This window comes from Notechis scutatus, chromosome 4, assembly GCF_049901735.1.
Source record: "Notechis scutatus isolate UNSWTSFEM ecotype Mainland chromosome 4, rNotScu1.2, whole genome shotgun sequence".
NCBI lineage: Eukaryota > Metazoa > Chordata > Lepidosauria > Squamata > Elapidae > Notechis > Notechis scutatus.
Window position 1 is genome coordinate 76,203,513 of NC_142012.1, and position 23,111 is coordinate 76,226,623.

Here is a 23,111-nt window from a genome sequence, read left to right on the forward strand (position 1 = left end):
TTCTAAGCTAGGTCTGGATCCTCTTATAAAGAATGCATTTCACTAATCCAATCCTGAGATCATCAATACGTGTATCATGAATACCAAATCGTACAAGAAGAGGAACAACCAAAACTAATAGAAACACCCACCCCCTGTCACAGGGTTAGTGCCACATTCAGAAACACGCCCCCCCTCACCCTTTAAGTTTAGAAAATGTGCAATCTCTTCCAGGATTCTAGCAGGATTGCAAGTGTCTCTCAAACTTTGGAGTGTGTTACCTAGGACCAACAACAACTCTGTAAGAGATCTTGGGGAGGAGGCTGAGGAAATAATGGAAGGAAAATTAGACTTGAGTGTTCGAGGAGCGCAAATCTACCGACTGTTCATCTTATAAACTGCAACTCAGTCCATGTCACCAGAAATCTAAGAATTTCACAGCATTCAAAGAGTCGGCATCTCGGGGCTTCCGGTTTTGCGCGGCTTCGGTAGCGGCAGGAATTCGCGCCTCTGCGATCCCTGCCGCGTTCGCCGCCAAGGTGCCCCCGATCTAAATAGGTCTGGGGGCTATGGCTGCCTTGTAGAGGCAGCCGAAGAGAGAGGGATCCGGACAGAGGTTTGGGGGTAACGCAGACCCCCTTTCCAGCGGAATAACCCCTTTTTCCTGAGGTGGATGAGCGGCGTTCAGTAATGGCCGCCTCAAAAGAAGCCAGCAGCCGGGTAAGATTTGTGCTGGAGGAAGAGGGAAGAGCTGTGGAAGTTGCTTCTGACTGGGATAAAGTTAAGAGAGAGAGTTCCTGTAACCTCGAAGGCTGCTAAGGATACTTTGTTTCTAGAAAGAGATACAAGCGGCGAACATTTCAAAAGAGTAAGTTTTTTTTTCTTGCCTTTCACTCTCCTCCCTAACGTGACAGCAGTGGAACCATAAGAGAAATCCGGGAATCTGTTCTGGAGGTAAATGAATATTGAAGGAGCAAGGATTTCTGAATATTCAAAGGGGAAAAAAAAAAGAATAATTTTTTTTTTTGGCTGTGAGTGGGAAGGGAGAGGAAAAAAAAAATTGGAGCAACCTGAAAATAAGAAGACTGCCTAAAACTTTAAAGAGCTAATTTTAAAGAGTTATTAAACAGCAATAAGACTTCCTAAAGATATATTTTAAAGAGAACTTTGTGATCAAACTTTATCCCAAAAAGAGAAAGTGGAAAAGAGAAAGTATTTAAAAGAATCAGCTGATTGGACTGTTTGATGACTTTGGATTTTATGAGAATTATCTCAGACTAAAAGCACTCGGGTGGTTGTTTTGAAAAAAAAATTTCTCTGTACAATGGCATCAGTTGTGGATGAACTAGAACTTATACACCAAAAATATGAAAGAGAAAAGCAAGAAGGGAAAGTTGTCTTTGGCACTCTTTTTCAGTTTATAGAAATGGCGGTCTGTGCTTATGTAAAATCGTATGAGCAGGATAAAGAAGAAGCCATTTTTGAAGAACAAGTGACTTTGGTTGGGGAAGAAAAGAAGGAGGAGAAAAAGGAGAAGAAGACTTTAAGACCTGGGAAAACAATCCAAAAAGAGAAGAATAAAGTGAAAAGGGGATATCATGTTAGGAAACAACAGAAAGGGGGAAAACAGGATAAAAGGGAGGTGGAGAGACAAGGGGGTGAAGAGGATAAGGAGAAGAAGAAGCAAGGGAGAAAGGAAGGGATGAGAAGCTTTAATGGTGGGGAGCAAAATGCAAAAAAACAAAAGTTTTTAGAGATAATGGATAGATTTTATTGGAAAAGGGATTCTAGAAGGGTACATAAGATTGCATTTTTATATTTGTATTTAGAAATAATTATAGAAGACTGGAAATAATATGCAATTTAAAATGTGATAAAATGTTTAGTATAATTCAGTGAAATTTTTGTTAAGAGAGGGGAGTACTTTAATGAAATAATGATTTAAGATCGGTGATGTGGGGGGGGGGGGAAATAATTTTGGAAAGTATAAGAAGTGTTCCCATAAAGGTATGATAATTAATTGAAATGGGTAAAATGTCTAAAGATATAAATGATTGTTAATACCAATGATTAGGCCATGTTATACTAGTGAAACTATTCGTGAAATGAGAGGTTTGAAGAAGGAGAGGGGAACATGTAATGTAATAATGATTTATAATATGTGATGTGGGGGGCGGAATTAATATGGCAAATAGGTGCTCCCATAGAAATATGTGACCTAATTGATAAGAAATGTGCTAGATGTTTAAGATATGAATGAATATTAATATTAATGAATAGATTTGTATTGGTTTTGATGATATTGTATAATGTCAGAATGTACCAGACAGAATCCCAACGTAAGTTATGTACTTTAAATCAAGTATTATAAATATAGGGGAAAGAGACATAGGCGTCATACTCCAATCAGTGTACAGGAGAAGGTTTTTCTTTTTTTTCTTTTAAGAAGAAAGATAAACGGATAGTTGGAAATAGAACAGACAAAGAATAATAAATATTATGATTTGAATTGAGAGGAGATAAATAAAATAAAATTGAGAAAATTTAAAAGAAAGGAGAAGCTATATAGAAAAATGAAAATGTAATAAGATATGGAATGGTATGTAAAATGAATATGAATTTGAATGTGTGTCTGTACCAAGAGTTTTGACCCGGGATTAAGCAACTTTCAGAAAAGAGATCTTTTATGTTTTTATGTCTTGTATTTTTGTATGTTTTGTATGTTTTTAAAAATTAATAAAAATTTGTTCAAAAAAAAAAAAGAGTCGGCATCTCAATGAACTCACTATAAATGAGGACTGAAAAGTCCCCCTGCAATTTCTGTATTTATACCAAGAGTAGCATAACAGATAACAGATAATCAAAGTTGGAAGGGACCTTATAGGTCATCTAGTCCAACCCCCCGCCCAAGCAGGAGACCCTACACCATTTCTGAGAGATGGCAGTCCAGTCTCTTTTTGAAAGCCTCCAGGGATGAAGCTCCCACAATTTCTGAAGGCAACTTCTGTTCCATTGGTTGATTGTTTCCACTGTCAGAAAATTTCTCCTTACTTCCAGGTTGAATCTCTCCTTGTTCAGTTTCTATAATTGCATTAAAGATCCCTTTCTAAAGTCTGTGTCCATCTTACTTCCTTGTTCCTGTATGGGACTTAATAATACAGATGGTCCTTGACTTACAACAGTTCATTTAGTTCAAAGTTACAACAGCATTGAAAAAAGTGACATGAACATTTTTCACACATATGACCATTGCAACATCCCCATGGTCATTTGATTTACATTTGGGTGCTTGACCACTGGTTCATATTTACGATGGTTGCAGTGTCCCAGGGTCACATGATCCCCTTTTGCGACCTTCTGACAAGCAAAGTAAATGGGGAAGCCAGATTCACTTAAAAACTGGGCTACTAACTTAACAACTGCAGTGATTTGCTTAACAAATGTGGTAGGAAAAGTCATAAAATTGGGCAAAACTCACTTAACAAATTTCTCACTTAGCAAAATAAATTTTGGGCAATCAATTGTGGTTGTAAGTCGAGGACCACCTGTATGTCTTGTCAGAATTCAGTTTCAGTTCTGTTTCCTAAACCCAATCAAGACAAAAAAAAAAAGCTACAACTTTAAAAGCACAACTATAATGACATGGGAAAATACCCGAACAAAGCTGAATACCATACATATATATATATATATATTTACCTATAGTCTATCAATATAATCATTGTTTATATTTACAGGTATAATATATATAGATGTATGTTTATTAAATTTATGAACAGAATCACAAAAAGCAAGTGTACACAAAAAGCAAAGGGTAAATCAGGTTTACAAGCCATGTAAAATTGATGAGGGAAAAATTTGAAATAAGAATGATGTAAAGCTACATATTGAAACATCCTGCCCCGATTTGAAAGATGGAATCAGTTTTCAAACAAATTAATATCACAATCAGATTATTGTATAGCAATTGGAAGCTTTAACTTAGTACAATTTGATTTATAAATTACAAATGGAGGACAGAAAAGAAAAGAAAAAAAGCATTTTGGTCTGAACTATTTAATTTAGCAAATCAGAAAAAAAAATGAAAATGTTCTAATATTAGGAGAAATACATACTGTGCAGATGAAATGAACCTCTCAACATTTCAAAAGCTATTTCAAATGGCTATGTCAACTTTCCTGAGTACAATTTGCATCTAAATTCAAATCTCATGGATGTGGTGCAGAGCCAAAGATTCGTTATGCAATTACTTATTAAACATTCTTAGCCAACTGCTTAACATCCATAATTAAATGGCAAGACTACATAAGAGTTTAAAATTCCCTCTTTCAGAACCAGATAAAAAAATGTCTGCACTCTTTAAGAATAAGGCACATGGAAATACTAAAATCTTGACTGCTTTCTAAGAACTACATCATCACTATTACACAGTTAACAATTCTGCAGTTCAACTGAAGATAAAGTGTTCTGGTCAATGAATCCAATTTGCCACCATGTAATTAATCAAGTTTTCTTAAAGACTCGATGGACAATATAAATTATGATTCTGAAACAGAAATGCTTATATCTCAGTATTTGCAAATAGCACCGGCAAATTTGAAATCGGAATGGGAAACTGATTAGCCAAGCATCCTGAACTGTTTTTCATTCCTGACAGAAAGCTTCATTTCTCCCAGTAGAAAGCTGCAGGAATCAGTTCCTGCCCCAGGGCAGAGTATTCAATCAGCATTTTGCAAACTTGGCAACATTCAGAGATGTGGACTTCAAAAAAAATTCTGGAGGTGAAAATCCACATCTCTTAACGTTGCCAAGTTTGCAAAACACTGATCTCTGCTTCCAGCCCTGACATTCCAAATTTCCATGAGTTTATTTGTCACCCATCTTCCTATGGTAGCATCTCCACCATAACATGATCTACTGGCTTTCCCCTGACTTCACAGACTTGTTCGAGATCCAGAAAACAAGGGAAACTTTGCACCAGCAAAGTTAAAGAGGACTCGTTCCTCAAGAGCAACAGCTCCACCTAATCCCCCAGGCCTCTTGTCAGCAAGAAATGTGCTTTACAAGAACAGGGCACAGGGAAATGGGATCATTTTTATTTATTTATTTTATTTATTTTGATTTGTCAATCGCTTATAAGATAATAGGTATAAGTATATACATAGTTATGAACACATGAAATGGGTACATATAAGAAAAATAAAAAACAATAGAATAAAAGAAATAAAAATAAAAGAAACAATAAAAGAAACAATAGGACAGGGATGGTAGGCACTTTGGTGCGCTTATGCACGCCCCCAACAGGCCTCTTAGGAAGTGGGTGAGGTCAATAGTAGACAGTCTAAGGTTAAAGTTTTTGGGGTTTAGTGAGAAACCACAGAGTCAGGTAGAGGATTCCAGACATTGACCACTCTGTTGCTGAAGTCGTTATTTCCTGCAATCAAGTTTGGTGTGATTAACTTTGAGTTTGTATCTATTGTTTGCTCTTGTATTGTTATGGTTGAAGCTGAAGTATTCATTGACACGTAGGACATTGCAATGTATGATTTTATATACCATACTTAGATCAGACCAAAGGTGGCGTAGTTCTAGTTTTTCTAGGTCTAGAATTTCAAGTCTGGTGGTATAAGGTATTCTGCAACAAACAGAGGAGTGGAGAACTCTTCTTGTGAAATATTTCTGGACTTTCTCAACTGTGTTAATATCAGATACGTAATATTGGTTCCAGACTGATGATCTGTATTCAAGTATTGGTCTAGCAAATGTTTTGTATGCTCTAATTAGTAGTGTGATATTACCAGAGAAAAAGCTATGTAGGATTAGGTTAACAACTCTTAATGCCTTTTTGGCTATGTAGTTACAGTGGGCTCTAGCACTTAGATCATTAGAGATGAGTATTCCAAGGTCCTTTACAGAGCTTGGATCATCAACAAGGTCTTGACTATTCAGCCTGTATTTTATTTTCTGATTATTATTATTTTTGCCAATATGTAGGACAGAGCATTTATTTGTAGAGATTTGAAGTTGCCATTTGTTTGACCATTCTGATACATTCATCTCAGACTCTTCTCTTTCCTCCCCCTCAGAAGTCATTCACGAGCTTTGGCTAATTCCTAATTGATTTCTTAGGGAATCATCACGGCTGCAGATTGAAAATCAAACAGAAATTTTGGCAGTGCTGCCATTTTAAATGCATGGATTCACACAAGGCCCATTAAGTTCTGTTTCCCCCCCCATCCCTTTTGCTCTGCCTTACAGAATCAATTAAGTGAATAGGATTGTATCCTCGGAAGTAAACACCGTTTGATGCCACACAGTTGCTTAGGTGGTTCCACGCTTATCTTTTTTCTCCTGGTATTTGGGTTTAATGGTGCCCTCGAAGCAAGATTGACTGATGCCCTCACTTATTCGGTGACATTTAGATTTTAAAAAAATCAGACTGTGCCATTAACTCTTTCAACAGAATTGTTGGCGTCAATCTTTCCTTGGTACTTCCAGAATAACAGAGTTAGAAAGTACCTTAAAATACCTGCACTCACAAACAAAAAAATCTCCACACCACTAGCCAGGCAAACACCTGGGCACAAACAGATTCCCCCTGATACCTCCAGCTCAAACACACTCCAACCAGGCACCCAGATGAAACCTAGCTTCCTAACAAATGATAGCCGTCCATTTACTCAGAGCCAAGCTGCACTAAAAGCCTCCAATACATAAAACACAATGTTGCCAGCCAATCAAGACACAAAAAAAGCCACAAAACAGACAGAAGATATCAGAAACACCAATCAAGCATAACACAGCAAACTCCAAGACCAATAAACACAGACCAAGACTCCCAACCAATCAGGATGAAGAAAAAACCATTCTGGCACAGCAGTAGGCTAACCCCAAATTTAAAATTGAAACAACTGTAAAAGTCTGACTCACAGACGAACACAATACAGAAGCCTGATGATAGCAGATGAGATTCTGCCGAAACGCCGCTACAACTTTAAAAGCACAACTATAATGACGTGGGAAAATACCCGAACAAAGCTGAATACCATACATATAAACACTCGCGAAAACTTAAGAAAACAAATATCAGACCTCTACGGGGAGGAAATAAACAGCCAGACCAAAACCTATGAGAAGCTAGAACTTAAAAGAGCAGGAATACTATGTGACCTCAAATTCCTACACAGCTGCAGAGACAATAATGCAACACCAACCTGCTTCAAATTAACATTTCATCACAGCACAGCAGCTACTAAACGTATCCTGAAAAGAATTGAAATGGCTCTACTCAGGAACGAGCTCCACAGAAAGAGATTCCAGTTGGATCAGTTAAACAAAGATTTGCTAGCACTACTGGAATTGAGCAGCAAAATCCACCCTCTATTTTGGGACAAGATAAAACAACTTACAACTTGGAGAGCTGAAACTGAAACCACTTACAAAAAAGACAAATTCTTGAAGAAACTAAAGAAATTAGAACATGACAAGAAAGCCTCCAACAACTCACAACAACACCTGAAACAATTAGTATATAACGTTTCCAACAGAGAACTCACCAAAACAGAAACAGATGTCCTAACCAAAGGATTCAATTATGCTATAGCACCCAAAAAAATCCCCACAGAATCCATCATATGTGGAGTGGAATCCAGCCTAACTAAATTAAATATAGATGAAGCTGATAGAATAAGACACCAAGTTACTAACATCCTATGCACAAGCAAACCACCCAAAAGCAACTTGCACAAAGAAGAACTAAAAGCGCTGCAAGCCCTAAAAAAGGATAGCAGTATAATCATACTTCCAGCAGACAAAGGGAATGCCACAGTAGTCAAGATCTAAAGCAGTCAAGATCTAAAGTAGTCAAGATCTAAAGCAAGCAAGCGATGAAGCTGATGAGCTTTTTTCGGTGACTCCCGCCCAGGTCTTCTGGTAAGATGGCGACCAAGGCAGCTGCATAGTCACGCCGCTGGGAGCCCGTAGGAGAGAAAAGCACCAGTATCAACAGGAATATAAGTTACAAAAGTAACAAAAATACATAGATGCAGGAATAGAAGTAACAAAGTAACAAAATTCACAGATTAGGTCCTCGGGATCCACAAGTAGCAGCGTAAGGACTCGGACAAAGGCAGCCAGCCGATCTGGAATAAGAAGATCCTGCCAGGGTCCAGGAATCCCGTTCTGAGCAACCTTCCTTTGTCGGGTAAGGAGATCGAGAGATCTGCTGGAAAACGACAGGCAGCAAGAGAAGGAAAAAGACGGAGGAGACGCCGCTGCCGCTGCCGCCGCTTCGCTCCGGTCCCCGCTTAAGCTGCCGTCTTCGACTCTTGTGACCGCCGCTTTCCTTTGTCGGGTAAGGAGATCGAGCGATCTGCTGAAAAACTTGAGGGAGACGACGGGCAGCGAGGGAAGAAAAAAGACGGAGGAGACGCCGCTGCCGCTGCTGCCGCTTCGCTCCGGTCCCCACTAAAGTTGCCGTCTCCGACTCTTGTGTCCGCCGCTGCAACTCGCCGTGAGCTCCCGGGGACTGGAGAGAGAAGGAAGAAAATCCAAGAAGCGCCGGCCGGGAGGATCGCTGGGTGAGAGCGCTCCAACTTTCTCTCCCAATTCGGTCTCCTGTTGTGGGTCGCTCCGGAGAGGTTTCCTCCTAGTTCTAAGTCCCCGTGTGAATCCAGAGAAAGGACGATTCGGTAGCCACGTTCTCCATCCCTTGAAGAAATTGAAGAGCTCTGAGGACGGTAATCCCTTCCTCACGATCTAAAAGCCCTAAATAAGAGTGGAGGGGGTACGCCATTTTAACTAGGACGAGCCCCGCAGACAAAGAAGACTCCTAATACTACCTCATCACCTCAAAACTTACAACTTTTCTACCTCATCACCTATATCAACGATTAGATAATCAATTTCTATAAAATATTTTATTAATGGTTTAATTGATTTATTGTTTTTTAACTGATTAGTGTGATTAGAGTGTTTAGTACAAATAGTATGATTACTGACTAGTTTAAAAGACCAAAATTCATGCAATTTAATTGAATAGTAAAATCTTTGATTTAGTGGATTTAAATGAACAGTGTGAGTAATGATTAGTGTAAATAATTGACTAGTGATTAGAGTAATTAATTGACCAGGCTGATTGTTGCTTAAGAATATTATCTGACTTGAGAGATTACTACAATAGATTGTTTGATATTGTTTGATGTAATATTGACTATATAGATTACCCTAAATTGTTCATTTAATTAATTCAATCAACGTACTATTTTACCAATATTACCATGCCAAAAAGAAAATCCTACCTCAAACCACAACTCAATGAGAAGACAATCCCCACCAATGAACTACAAGACTCCTGCACCAATGAACTTCAAGACTCCTGCACATGCCTTAAATGCTGCAAAAATCTAAAAGATAATAAATACTCCATCATATGTTCTCTGTGTAAAAAATACACCCACCATGACTGCTTGGGATTACCTGAGCAAATGATTCGATACCTAGAATCATCCAATGAGTTTCCATATTTCTGCAAATTATGCATATCCAAACTAGATCTGTGTAAAAGAGATGATACACTGAAACCATCAAAACATCCCCAAACATTGAAACCATTGAAACATCCTCAACCATGAAACCATTAAAACATCCCTCAACACCATATTAGCATCCCTGGACGCCGTAAAAGAAAGAATAACCAACCTTGAAAAAAAGACACAACACAAAAACCTGAACATCAAATAGCCACAAACCACATCTCCACCCAACAACCACAATCCAATCCAAAACCCAATCCACAAATAAACGCAACCCAGACAAATATTGATATCCCAATCCTCATCAGAGAAGCTGTTGAGCGTGAACGGAAACGTCCAAACGCCATCTTATTTGGACTAGAAGACAGCATTGTCAATGATGACATCACAACTGTCCGAAACATCATCAGAGATTACCAAGCATCAACCATCTCCGGTGATGAAATACTTGACATTTCCGCATTGACCGAGAGCTCAAAAATAGAGACGGCTCTGTGGCCCACGCTTGTGCAGGATCATTTGCAAAAATGAATCAAGCAAACGTAAACTCATTACACTATAAACTCACTCGCCAAAACCAACAACAACCACAAAAACCTCCGTTGCCGCCCTGACTTAACCATACAGCAACGTGCCCGCTCCCGTGCACTCCGCATCGAACTCAAAACCCGTCTAGACAATGGAGAGAAGGACCTGTACATTGACTACCATGCTGACTGTATCAAAAGTAAGACACGTAACCCAATACCCAACTTTTACCCTCAACCACCACCCTACCTCAACCACCTACCACCACCCACCATCACCCAAAACTACCCACCACCCACCATCACCCAAGACTAGGCACGCACGCCCCCAACTACCTCAATCCCAACTGCTGCCGGACTTAAATGCAAACTACTCAATGCAAGAAGCCTCGTGAATAAAATACCTGAATTTCTCATCCTCTTAAATATGGCTAACTTCGACATTATATTTGTCTGTGAAACATGGCTCAATGCATCTCTCCCGACTCCATTACCACAGTAAGAGACTATCATGTTTACCGATCAGATCGTGAAAATCGTCGAGGAGGTGGTGTTGCTATATTCTATAAAAATCCTTACATCTAAAAAATATCCAAGTTACCCAGGAGCTTGCCCTTCCTGAAACCATCATCTGTGAACTATCCTTAAATATCACAATTCGATTCTTACTATGTTACAGAGCACCTGATTATGACATCGAACATGTAAACAAGCTAAATACACTACTAACATGGGCTACATCCTGCCCATACCCTTTTATCTTTCTTGGAGATTTCAATCTACCTCATATTGACTGGACCCTAAATAATTGTACAACTGAAATCATACACACAACCTTCTACAATGCTATTACAAATCTAGGTCTTGAACAACTAGTAACCAACAACACTAGACTGAACAACTGCCTCGATCTCATCTTCTGCAATAGTTTGAATTTAATTTACCGAATACAAACCAAAGAACCCTTTTCCAGTAGTGACCACAATATGATTGACTTTTGCCTCAACATACGTCCACACAAAAATCACCACAATGATGTCATCCCTAATTGTAACTTCAAAAAAGGCAACTATGATCTTATAGATAACGATCTCTCATCCCTCGATTGGCAATCTCTATTCACTGGATGCAATACTGTTGAAGACCATTACAACATATTTTTACTTGAAGTCAAAAGAGTCACCAAACTATATGTTCCAACAACAACTCCAAAAACAAAACAAAAAAGCAGATTACCCATATCAATAAGGAAACTTCAATCCAAAAAGAGATCACTCTGGCGGAAAAACAAATCTGGTCACGTTGCTAATTTCAAAAACCGATACAAAAATTTATGCCACCAGATAAAGACCGAATGCACCAATTACCACATTAAACAAGAGGAAAACCTTCTAAGCACCAATTCCACCCGTGCTTTTTACAATTTTGTAAACAACAAACTAAAAGACTCAAGGTCCATCCCTCCCTTGATAGGACCTGATGGTAAAGACTGCAGCGACGACACCATTAAAGCCAACATCTTTAACACATTCTTCGGCTCAGTGTTTGTAAACAGTAATGGATCATGCCCAATGTTTCCTAGCCGTACCACAGATATCAATAATGATCTAATACATATCGATTTTACAGTAGACAACGTTGAAAAAGCACTACGCAACCTAAAACCATCTCTATCTATTGGACCGGATGGAATATGTGCCTACTTCTTAAGAAAGCTATCCACTGCCATAGCCAAACCTCTAAGCATAATCTTTGAAAAATCTTTCAGAACCAGCTCCTTGCCCAACCTATGGTTACAAGCCACAGTCATCCCCATCTTCAAAAAGGGAGACCCAAGCCTAGTTGAAAATTACAGACCAATCTCCTTATGCTGCGTCACCTGTAAAGTCATGGAATCAATTATTAACCAATCCATCATCCTCCATTTAGAGACAAACAACCTACTCTCCAATAAACAATTTGGTTTCAGAAAAAAACTATCCTGTAATCTGCAACTCTTACACTGCAAAAACATATGGACTACACAACTCGACCAGGGCAAAGCAATAGATGCAATCTACATAGACTTCTGCAAAGCCTTTGATTCAGTGGTACACGACAAACTACTCCTAAAAATAAAATCTTATGGTATCTCTGGACAACTGAATAACTGGATAGAAGCATTCCTGTCAAACAGACAACAAATGGTCAAAATTGGGAACGCCCTATCAAATCCAGTACCTGTCAATAGTGGTGTTCCCCAAGGCAGTGTTCTAGGACCAACTCTCTTCATAATCTACATAAACGACCTTTGTGATCATATCAAGAGCAATTGCGTTCTCTTCGCTGATGATGTAAAGCTGTTCAATACCACAGACAATACTACTACCCTACAAAAAGATCTAGACTATGTATCTGAATGGTCTAACATATGGCAACTTCAAATCTCAACAAATAAATGCTCTGTCTTACATATTGGTAAAAAAATCAGAAAATAAAATACAAGCTGAATAGTCAAGATCTTGTTGATGACCCAAGCTCTGTAAAGGACCTGGGAATACTCACCTCTAATGATCTAAGTGCTAGAGCCCACTGCAACTACATAGCCAAAAAGGCATTAAGAGTTGTTAACCTAATCCTACGTTGCTTTTTCTCTGGTAATATCTCACTACTAACCAGAGCATACAAAACATTTGCTAGACCAATACTCGAATACAGTTCATCAGTCTGGAATCCTTACCACGTATGTGATATTAACACAATTGAGAAAGTCCAGAAGTATTTCACAAGAAGAGTTCTCCACTCTTCTACCCGTTGTAGAATACCTTATGCCACCAGACTCGAAATTCTAAAACTAGAAAACCTCGAATTACGCCATCTTCGGTCCGACTTAAGCATGGTATATAAAATCATACATTGCAATGTCCTACCTGTCAATGAATACTTCAGCTTTAACCATAACAACACAAGAGCACACAACAGATACAAACTCAAAGTAAACCGCACCAAACTTGATTGCAGGAAATACGACTTCAGCAATAGAGTGGTCAATGTCTGGAATACTCTACCCGACTCTGTAGTCTCTTCCCCAAACCCCAAAAACTTTAACCTTAGACTGTCTACTATTGACCTCACCCCTTTCCTAAGAGGTCTGTAGGGGGCGTGCATAAGCGCACCAACGTGCCTACCGTCCCTGTCCTATTGTTTCTCTTATTCTTTTATTTTTCTTATATGTACCCATTTCATATATTCACAACTATGTATACACTTGTACTTATTATCTTGTAAACAATTGACAAATCAAATAAATAAATAAATAAATAAATAAATCTTTTTGAAGGGTAGCAGTATTATCTCTGGTATTGAACAGCTTTACATCATCAGCGAAGAGAACACAGTTGCTCTTAATATGATCACAGAGGTTATTTATGTAGAATATGAAGAGAGTTGGTCCTAGAACACTGCCTTGGGGGACACCACTATTGACAGGTACAGTATATGATAGGACACTCCTAATTTTGACCATTTGTTGTTTGTTTGACAGGAATGCTTCTATCCAGTTATATAGGTGTCCAGAGATACCATAAGGATTTTATTTTTAGGAGTAGTTTGTTGTGTACCACTGAATCAAAGGCTTTACAGAAGTCTATGTAGATTGCATCTATTGTTTTACCCTGATCGAATTGTGTAGTCCATATGTTTTTGCAGTGTAAGAGTTGTAGATTACAGGGTAGTTTTTTTCTGAAACCAAATTGTTTATTGGAGAGTAGGTTGTTTGTTTCTAAGTGGAGGATAATGGATTGGTTAATAATTGATTCCATGACTTTACAGGTGACGCAGCATAAGGAGATTGGTCTGTAATTTTCAACTAGGCTGGGGTCTCCCTTTTTGAAGATGGGGATGACTGTGGCTTGTGACCATAGGTTAGGCAAGGAGCTGGTCCTGAAAGATTTTTCAAAGATTATGCTTAGAGGTTCTGCTATGGCAGTGGATAGCTTTTTTAAGAAGTAGGCACATATTCTGTCTGGTCCAATAGATATTGATGGTTTTAGATTACGCAGTGCTTTTTCAACAATGTCTTCTGTAAAATCGATATGTATTAGATCATGGTAGGTTTTTTTGGTTCGGCTAGGAAATACTGGGCATGATCCATTGCTGTTTACAAATACTGAGCCAAAGAATGTGTTAAAGAGGTTGGCTTTAATGGTGTCGTCGTTGCAGTCTTTACCTATCAGGGGTGGGATGAACCTTGAGTCTTTTAGTTTGTTGTTTACAAAGTTGTAGAAAGCGTGGATGGGATTGGTGCATAGAAGGTTTTCCTCTTGTTTAATGTGATAATTGGTGCATTCAGTCTTTATCTGGTGGCATAAATTTTTGTATCGGCTTTTGAAATTGGCAACGTGACCAGATTTGTTTTTCCAGAGTGATCTCTTTTTGGATTGAAGTTTCCTTATTCTTATGGGTAATCTGTTTTTTGTTTTTTGTTTTGTTTTTTTGGGTAATCTGTTTTTTGTTTTTTTGTTTTGGGAGTTGTTATTGGTACACATAGTTTGATGACTCTTTTGACTTCAAGTAAAAATATGTTGTAATGGTCTTCAACAGTATTGCATCCAGTGAATAGTGATTGCCAATCAAGGGATGAGAGATCCTTGTCTATAAGATCATAGTTGCCTTTTTTGAAGTTATAATTGGGGATTACATCATTGTGATGATTTTTGTGTGGGCGTATGTTGAGACAAAAGTCAATCATATTGTGGTCACTGTTGGAAAAGGGTTCTTTAGTTTATATTCCGTAAATTAAATTCAAACTATTGCAGAAGATGAGATTGAGGCAGTTGTTAAGTCTAGTATTGTTGGTTACTAGTTGTTCCAGTCCCAGATTTGTAACAGTATTGTACAAGTTTGCATGTATGGGTTGAGTTGTACATTCATTTAGGGTCCAGTTAATATGAGGTAGATTGAAGTCACCAAGAAAGATAAAAGCGTGTGGGCAGGATGTTGCCCATGTTAGTAGTGAATTTAGTTTGTTTACATGTTCGATGCTCTGTAACATAGTAAGAATCGAAATGTAATATTTAAGGTTAGTTCACAGATGATGGTCTCAGGAAGAGCAAGCTCCTGGGTAACTTGGATGTTTTTTAGATATAAGGACTTTTTATAGAAGATAGCAACACCACCTCCTCTATGAATTTCACGATCTGATCAGTAAACATGATAGTCTCTTACTGTGGTAATGGAGTCAGGGAGAGATGCATTGAGCCATGTTTCACAGGCAAATATGATGTCGAATATGATGTCGATATTTAGTAAGAGGAGAAATTCAGGTATTTTATTCACAAGGCTTCTTGCATTGAGTAGCTTGCATTTAAGGCCAGCTGTAGTTGGAATTGAGGTAGTTAGGGGTGTGCGTGCCTAGTCTTGGGTGATGGTGGATTGGTTGAAGTAGGGTTGTGGTTGAAGGTTAAAGCTGAGTTGCGGGTTGTGTGACTTACTTTTGATACAGTCAGCACGGTAGTAAATGTACAGATCCTTCTCTCCATTGTTTAGACATTTTTTGAGTTCTGTGCGGAGTACACAGGAGCGGGCACATTGCTGTATGGTTAGGTCAGGGCGAGAACGGAGGTTCTTATGGTTGGTGTTGCTTTTGGCAAGTGAATTTATAGTATAAATGAATTTATATTTGCTTGATTCATTTTTGCAAATGACCCTGCAGGAGCACGGGCCACACAGCCGTCTCTGTTTTTGAGCTCTCGGCCAATGCGGGAAATGTCAAGTATTTCATCAGGGGAGATGGTTGATGCTTGATAATCACTGATGATGATGACTTAATGTTTTATTCCACATCTCCAAATCTACCAGTCAGAGTTTGGGGGCCATACATAGGCACTGAGAGGCAAACTTCTTGAATGAAAAATGGGATCAAACCCAAACAAGGAGATGAAAGTGCACTCCCAAAAGACAAAACACAGGAAAGCATTCCCCAGATTGCCGATTCCTACTCTCTGATTATAACAATCACACTAAGTCTAGGGAGAGAGAGAAATAAGAGAATACAACTGAATTTAAAAGGATGTGACTTCAAGAGGAGAAATAGTTTAGAAGCAACGTTGTTCATATGTTTCTTCTTTCACTCTTCATTGTCAAAATCCTAGAAGCCTTAAGTTTATAATATTTTACAGGGAAACATAAGAACAAAGATAATCATATAGATTTTGCTCAAGGCAAAGCATGATAAATTGGCCTATCAGCTGACGACGCTGTGGCAGAATATTATTTCAAAGAAAAGCACCACCGAGATGAAAAAATTGGAAGAAATATAGAGGGTGGCAGAAGGGAAAATTTAATGAACAGCGCTGAAGTCAATCCAGCCATCATTCCTTGTTTGAAAAGAAGGACCACAAAGATGTGAGAGTCAAAGCTTTCTAATATTTTAAATAAATGTGCCTTTATTTTTAATCACACATTTTTAGATCTAGGTGATAAGTAGCTATGCCATATCAAAGAAACCATGTTGAATTAAACCCATATTGGGTTTAATGAAATTACATTTCAATAATGCTGGACAAAGTTAAAGCCCCATTTTTAATTTAAAGCCCCATTAAAGATGGGAGGGAACTGTTAACCAGGGTGTCCTCAATGTATAGACAAAATAGTTGATTCGACAGTTGAGATGATGCCTTTGAAGATCAACCTGTTTTTCCATGCAAGTTGAAACATAGTTCATACCTTTTTTGATAGTGTCTTGCAGATCCTAGATCCGTGATGGCGAACCTATGGCATGCGTGCCACAGGTGGCACGCAGAGCCATTTGTGCAGGCAAGCGAGCCCCAGCGAAACGTACCTGCACTGTGCATGCGCACACCTCCCAGCTGATTTTCAGCCCATTTGAGGCCGTTTTCGTCCTCCTGGAGGCTCAAGGGAAGCCTCTGCAGCCTCGGTGTCAGATCTGTGTATCTGTCATTTCTTCAATGGAAGAAGAAAAAGGGGGGAGACTTGTTAGGGATATACACCCTAGCAGAACGTGCAACGGCAGTCTAGCAGGCAGGCAGATATGTGAGACAAAACGTTGTAGTAGCTTACAATCAGTAAGACAGATACACTGTGCAAATTAAATAGTTTTTATTCCAGCAAGAGTTATAGCATAGTCAAAACAGTCCATATATCATACACTAAGTTCAGTCCATCTGGGGTTAATCAGTTTGCAAAGTCCAGTGTCGAAAAAGAGGTCAGTAAACTTACAATCAATCAGTCCAGTGATATATCTCTTTTGCAGTCAGAGATATGAAGAAAAATCAAACCCCTTTTCTTCTTTCAGCAAACACGCAGTTTATCACCATCAATCCTTCATTGTCAGCATTCCAGTATAAGCCAGGGAAAACAGTGAGCTCTCTTGCTCCCTCTTATGGTGATTTTACAACCGCACCCAAAAACTTGGTTTACAGTTTAAAGTGATACATACACTTAAACTCACTAACATAGTTTATATATTATTTTTTATCCAAACTAAGTTAGGTAAACAATGTTATCCCTAACAAGACTGATAAAGAAATCCTTTTTGATGTAACCTGAATATATTTAATCTTATATCGAATTTGTATAACTACAATGGAACTCAGATGAAACCCAGATGGCCGGAACCTATCACCTCTGAGAGAGACAGCCAGGAGATGAAGAGACCATAAACATTCCACAGTGAGATGTGTCCTGGGAAACTCTGAAAAAGATCGTTCTAAAAAGGGGGTGGGGGGAATTAACATGTTGGCCCTTTGTTTTACTAAATACACATCAGTATAAGGGGAGGGGTTTTAAACTCCCTTATCTAACTCTGTATGCCTGAGAGACTTTAGACGCTGCTTTTGACCCCTACATGAATTGACTCATCTCAATAAAGGATTCCTTTGTGATACGTTTTGATACGTTTTCAGAAGTTCATTCTAGTTGATTGAATGGGAAAAGTTCTGTAGCCTGACACTTGGGAGGCCAAAATACGGGCCTTCCAGAAATACCGAAAGTGCCGAAACAGACCCATTTTCAACCTTCTGAGGCTGCAGAGGCTTCCCTCGTGCTTCCGGGAGGGCGAAAACAGCCTCAAATGGGCCAAAAATCAGCTGGGAGGTACGTGCATGCACAGTGGGGGGCACATTGCATTGTGGGTGCTGGAACATGCGCGCGTGCACTATCGCACATGTGTGTGCTTTCAGCACACCATAACAAAAAGGTTCGCCATCACTGTCCTAGATTATAAACACAGTAGGGACCAGAACTGTAATGTCTTTTTCTCCTAAAGCTGAAACCCTGGCAGGTTCCTATCAACATAGACTACAAAACCTTTGCCAGACCAATTCTCAAATAAAAGCTCATCCATCTGGAACCCGCACTTTATATTGGACATTAACACAATTGAGCGGGTTCAGAGGTATTTCAGTACTCCACTCCTCCACTCACAATAGAATTCCCTATGCCTCCAGGCTTGAAATTTAGGGCCTGGACAATCTAAAACTGTGCTGCCTGTGGTCCAATCTAAGCATAGTACACAAAATTGTCTGTTTCAATATCTTACCTGTCAACGACTTCTTCAGCCTCAATCACAATAATACATGAGCAAACAACGGATACAAACTCAAGGTAAACCACTCCAAACTCGATTGCAGAAAGTACAACTTCAGCAACAGAGTGGTCAACGCCTGGAATGCCCTACCAGACTCCGTTGTTACAGCCTCAACAACCCCTCACAGCTTCAACCTCAAACTGTCTACCATGGACCATTCCTAAGAGGTCCTTAAAGGAGACATGCATAAGCGCACCAGTGTGCCTACCATTACTCTCCCCATTTACCTGTATTTACTCCCTTTGTTCTTGTTTATGTTCATACTTATACTTGTTATCTTGTACATGTTTGACAAACAAGTAAAATAAATAAATAGACTATATGGGCCTGATCCACTCAATCTTGTTAGGGACAACCTCCTCCTAGTTTATATCTTCTGAAAAGTGAGGAGAGTTGAAGCTAGAAGATGCTGCCTTTGGGATGCAATGCCAAAACCTTGGAATAGTGTCTGGGCAGAGTCCAAACTAGGTTCCTCCTTACTGGTCTTTGGGAAAATATTAAACAGAAGAATTATTTCAGAAGACCTTTTCTTAAGCTTGAGCTCTTCGCCGGTTTTCCGTTCATTGTTTTTGTTTTTCACTAGTTGTTTGTGTTGATCTTCTAGTTGGTCGGTTTAATAATGTTATTTATTGTCATTTTAACTATATTTCAGATGTTTCAATCTCTGTTATGTACTAGGCACAGATAGATACATGATAGATAGATACAAGATGGATGGATGGATGGATGAGGAAGAGAGAGAGAAAAACAGAGAGATTTATCTCAGCCTGATTGAGCATCAGCCCTTGAAATATCCTAGTGCATTTCTTTCAAACTGTGTATTTTGATGCCTAGGCAGAGAATCTGTGGACATTTAAAAAGATGAAGCAAAGTGTAGCTTGTCCTACCCAAATTTGCTGACTAATAGCCTTGCTTGTGCAACTCTGGTCACCATAACTAATACCCCAGCAACTAGGAAGAAATGGCAAATCATCTCTCCGACCTTTCTGAAACAACTTGTCTGTAATTAAGCTTTTATGTGCACTGGTTCACTAAGAAAACATCCAGGGAGACCAGACACTTTCCAAAAGAACAGTAATGAACCAGAGATGCCACAAAATAGAAAATATTAGCCGTGATGGCAGGTAGATAGTGGAGGACAGAGAGGTAGATATCAAACCCATAAAAACTACCATCAGCCCTGGGAGCTGAAAGGTAAACATTTTTTCCAGACTTAGTCAACCTGGCACTTCAACAGATGATGGGCATCCCCAGCCACAATTCTTAGCTGGTGCTCAGGGTCTGTAGCTGTTGAAATTTTATATATCTCTTGACGGTCTCAGACAGCAAAAAGAGGTAGATGCTGCTGCAATCAGTTGTATTTTCATTCAGAAGATGTGATGTCACCACACTATAAAAAAGATGTTGAGACTCTAGAAAAAGTGCAGAGAAGAGCAACCAGGATGATGAGGGGACTGGAGGCTAAAACATACAATGAATGGTTGCAGGAACTGGGCTTGGCTAGTCTAGTGAAGAGAAGGACCAGGGGAGACAGGAGAGCAGAGTTCCTGTATTTGAGGGATTGCCACAGAGAGGAAGGGGTCAAGCTATTTTCCAAAGCACCCGAAGGCCAGACAAGGAATAATGGATGGAAACTGAACAATGAGAGATTCAACCTGGAAATAAGGAGACATTTTCTGACAGTGAGAACAATCAACCGATGGAACAGAAGTTGCCTTGAGAAGTTGTGGAGGTTTCACCACTGGAAACTTTCAAGTAAAGACTGGACTGCCATCTGTCAGAAATGGTGTAGGGTCTCCTGCTTGGGCATGGGGTTGGACTAGATGACCTACTAGGTCCCTTCCAACTCTGTTAATTTGTAATCTGTCTTTCTGCCCTCTTAAAAAAGATACAGTGTGAATCTTGAGCATCCTTAGTTTCCTGAGGGTGATGCTGGGTCCTTCCCTTAGTTTTTTTGCCTACAACTTTTATCACTTGTACCGCTCCGTTGTGTGAAGATCACTCTCTCTGGAGAAGGCTCTGATGCTGGGAGTGATGGAAGAAAAGAGAAGATGAGCTAGGTAGATGGTCTCCATTATAATGGCAAGGAATACACCATTGGGAGACCTAAAAAAAACAGGTAAGGGACAGATTATCATGGAGACAATCAAACTACTTGGTTACTAAGAATACATAGTGATTTGATAGCACATAATCAATCAATCAAGGAATGCATAGCTAAGGATAGAAGATCAGGCCAGGTGCAGCTGACTTTGGCAACTTGTTTCTTCTATTATGGGTATCTTCAGGATATGGGTAAAATAGTCAAGATGGCAACCACAAAGGTGTGATCAAAGCTTTGTTTTTTATATGTAACCCCTTCCCCATATTTAGAGATTACTAGTTGATGGTTGCTATGAGAAGATTCATTCACTCCTGTTGAGGAACCCTGAAGCAGCATTAGCCGCTTGGAATATATCAGCTTAATAAGGGAGTCTGAAGACAGGGTGAGTTTTTTGTAGGAAAACCAGTGAAAGCTCAGAACTGGGAGAAGATTCAACACACACACACACCCAGATCTGAGCAAAATCTGCTAGAGGTTGAAGTTGACAGTAAACTGTATAACAAAAACAGTGAACCCCAAAGTATGCAGAAGGCTCAGTAACCTAAGCACATATGACTAAGAAATGGCTTTGTAGAAAAGAAAGTGAACCCCCTTAGAAACTGTCGAAAACAAAGTATTTTATCACATTTTGTTCTGACCGGGTGCGTGGGACTGAGCAAGATCTGGATTTGATGCCATTTGTGACAGTTTTGTAGTTGCAAGAGGTATTCAGGTTTTGAGATGGATGGATGGATGGATGGATGGATGGATGGATGGATAGATAGATAGATAGATAGATAGATAGATAGATAGATAGATAGATAGATAGATAGATAGATAGATAGATAGATGATAGATAGAGACAGAGAGAGACAGAGAGAGACAGAGAGACAGAGAGAGAGAGACAGAGAGAGAGAGAGAGAGAGAGAGAGAGAGAGAGAGATGGTATTCAGCTTTGTTCGGGTATTTTTCCCACGTCATTATAGTTGTGCTTTTAAAGTTGTAGCGACGTTTCGGCAGAATCTCACCTAATTTGGTATTACAGACACTGACCAATGGCATCGTACACATTTTCCACAACATGGAGGGTGAGTTTTGCAAGGTTCTTGTAATACAAATCCACTGAGAATGCTACTAGTTTTCCATTATTCATGGGAACTCATGTGAAATTCTCAGCATGAACTGTCAGGGCAGACCAGTAGGTACGTCAGGATAACAAGAGGCCAGGTAGACTTCAGTCCTGCTACACTTTGGGAAACACTTGATATTAAGGTTGAGATACTCCATTCTAGATCTTACTTTTAATATTTACCCTTCCACTACTTTGGCTCACCCCATGATCTGGAAACTAACTCTTTTTTTCCATATAACACCCAGTCTAATCTAGGCTCCTTGGCATAGAGACAGTTTGGTCTAGTGGTGAAGGCACCAGGCTAAAAAGTGGGGGTCATGAGTTCAAGTTCCATCTTAGCCATGAAAGTGGCTGGGTAATTTTGGGACAAAATCACCAGGAGACTGAGAGTTGTAGCTCCACCTTCAGCATGAAAGCCAGCTGGATGACTTTCAGACAGTTCCTCTATCTCACAGGGTTGTTGCTGTGAGGAAAATAGGAAGAGGAAGTCTATTGCAGTATTCCCCAACCTTTTCAGCTTTGCAGACAGAGGCGATGGTTCCATGTAAGAGACAGGCACATGAGCCTGCCGCTTGCAAAAATGGAGCACATGTGAATGCGCTCGTTGGATGCCTGGGTAAGTGTAGATGTGTACGCATACACACATGCTCCCCCATCCCTTCTGCGATGTCTCTGAAAGTTTCAAGGCTGGATAGTGGATCACATCCCAAGGGTTGGGGTCCCCTCATCTATTGGATGTTTGCCACCTTGAGTTATTTGTAAAAACAATAAAGGTGAAATACAAATAAATAAATAAGGTCCTTTAGTTTTACTGCGATCCACTTTTCTATAAAAGCACTGAGAAGGCGGAGCTGTTAGAATGCATCTGGTATGTCCCACGTCTTGTCACATAATAAGCAATGCTTCAAAATTTTAATTGTTGCTCTTCCTTCATATTTATTCCTTTTTTGACATTGCTTGAATTCAAAAGGATTTCACAAACAACCCTTGCCTGGAATTTATTTCCGGCTACTTATGATAATTGCCTGTTTTGAAAAGGACCTATTATTTTGTGGCAAAATTGGTTACGCTCTCCAAAGGCCATTCATTCCTTTCCCTGCTTTAATTACCAACAAGGGCCAATTGTGCCTTCTGATCTGCTAATTTAAACCTCATCCACCCAAATGAGCAACAATGGACTGGAGGAAATTATATTTAAACTGATAAAAATTAACCAGGGGGAAAAGCCGCTTCTTCTTGATCGGCTATACTCAAGATCAAAGAACGGCTG

The 23,111-nt window shown here is 39.4% G+C and overlaps 1 long non-coding RNA gene across 1 annotated transcript in view; it reads left to right on the forward strand.

The window, feature by feature from the left end:
* The window catches only part of LOC148130791 (uncharacterized), a 715,147-nt gene that overhangs the window by 295,197 nt on the left and 396,839 nt on the right, over positions 1–23,111 (forward strand). The gene's annotated exons all lie outside the window — the stretch shown is intronic.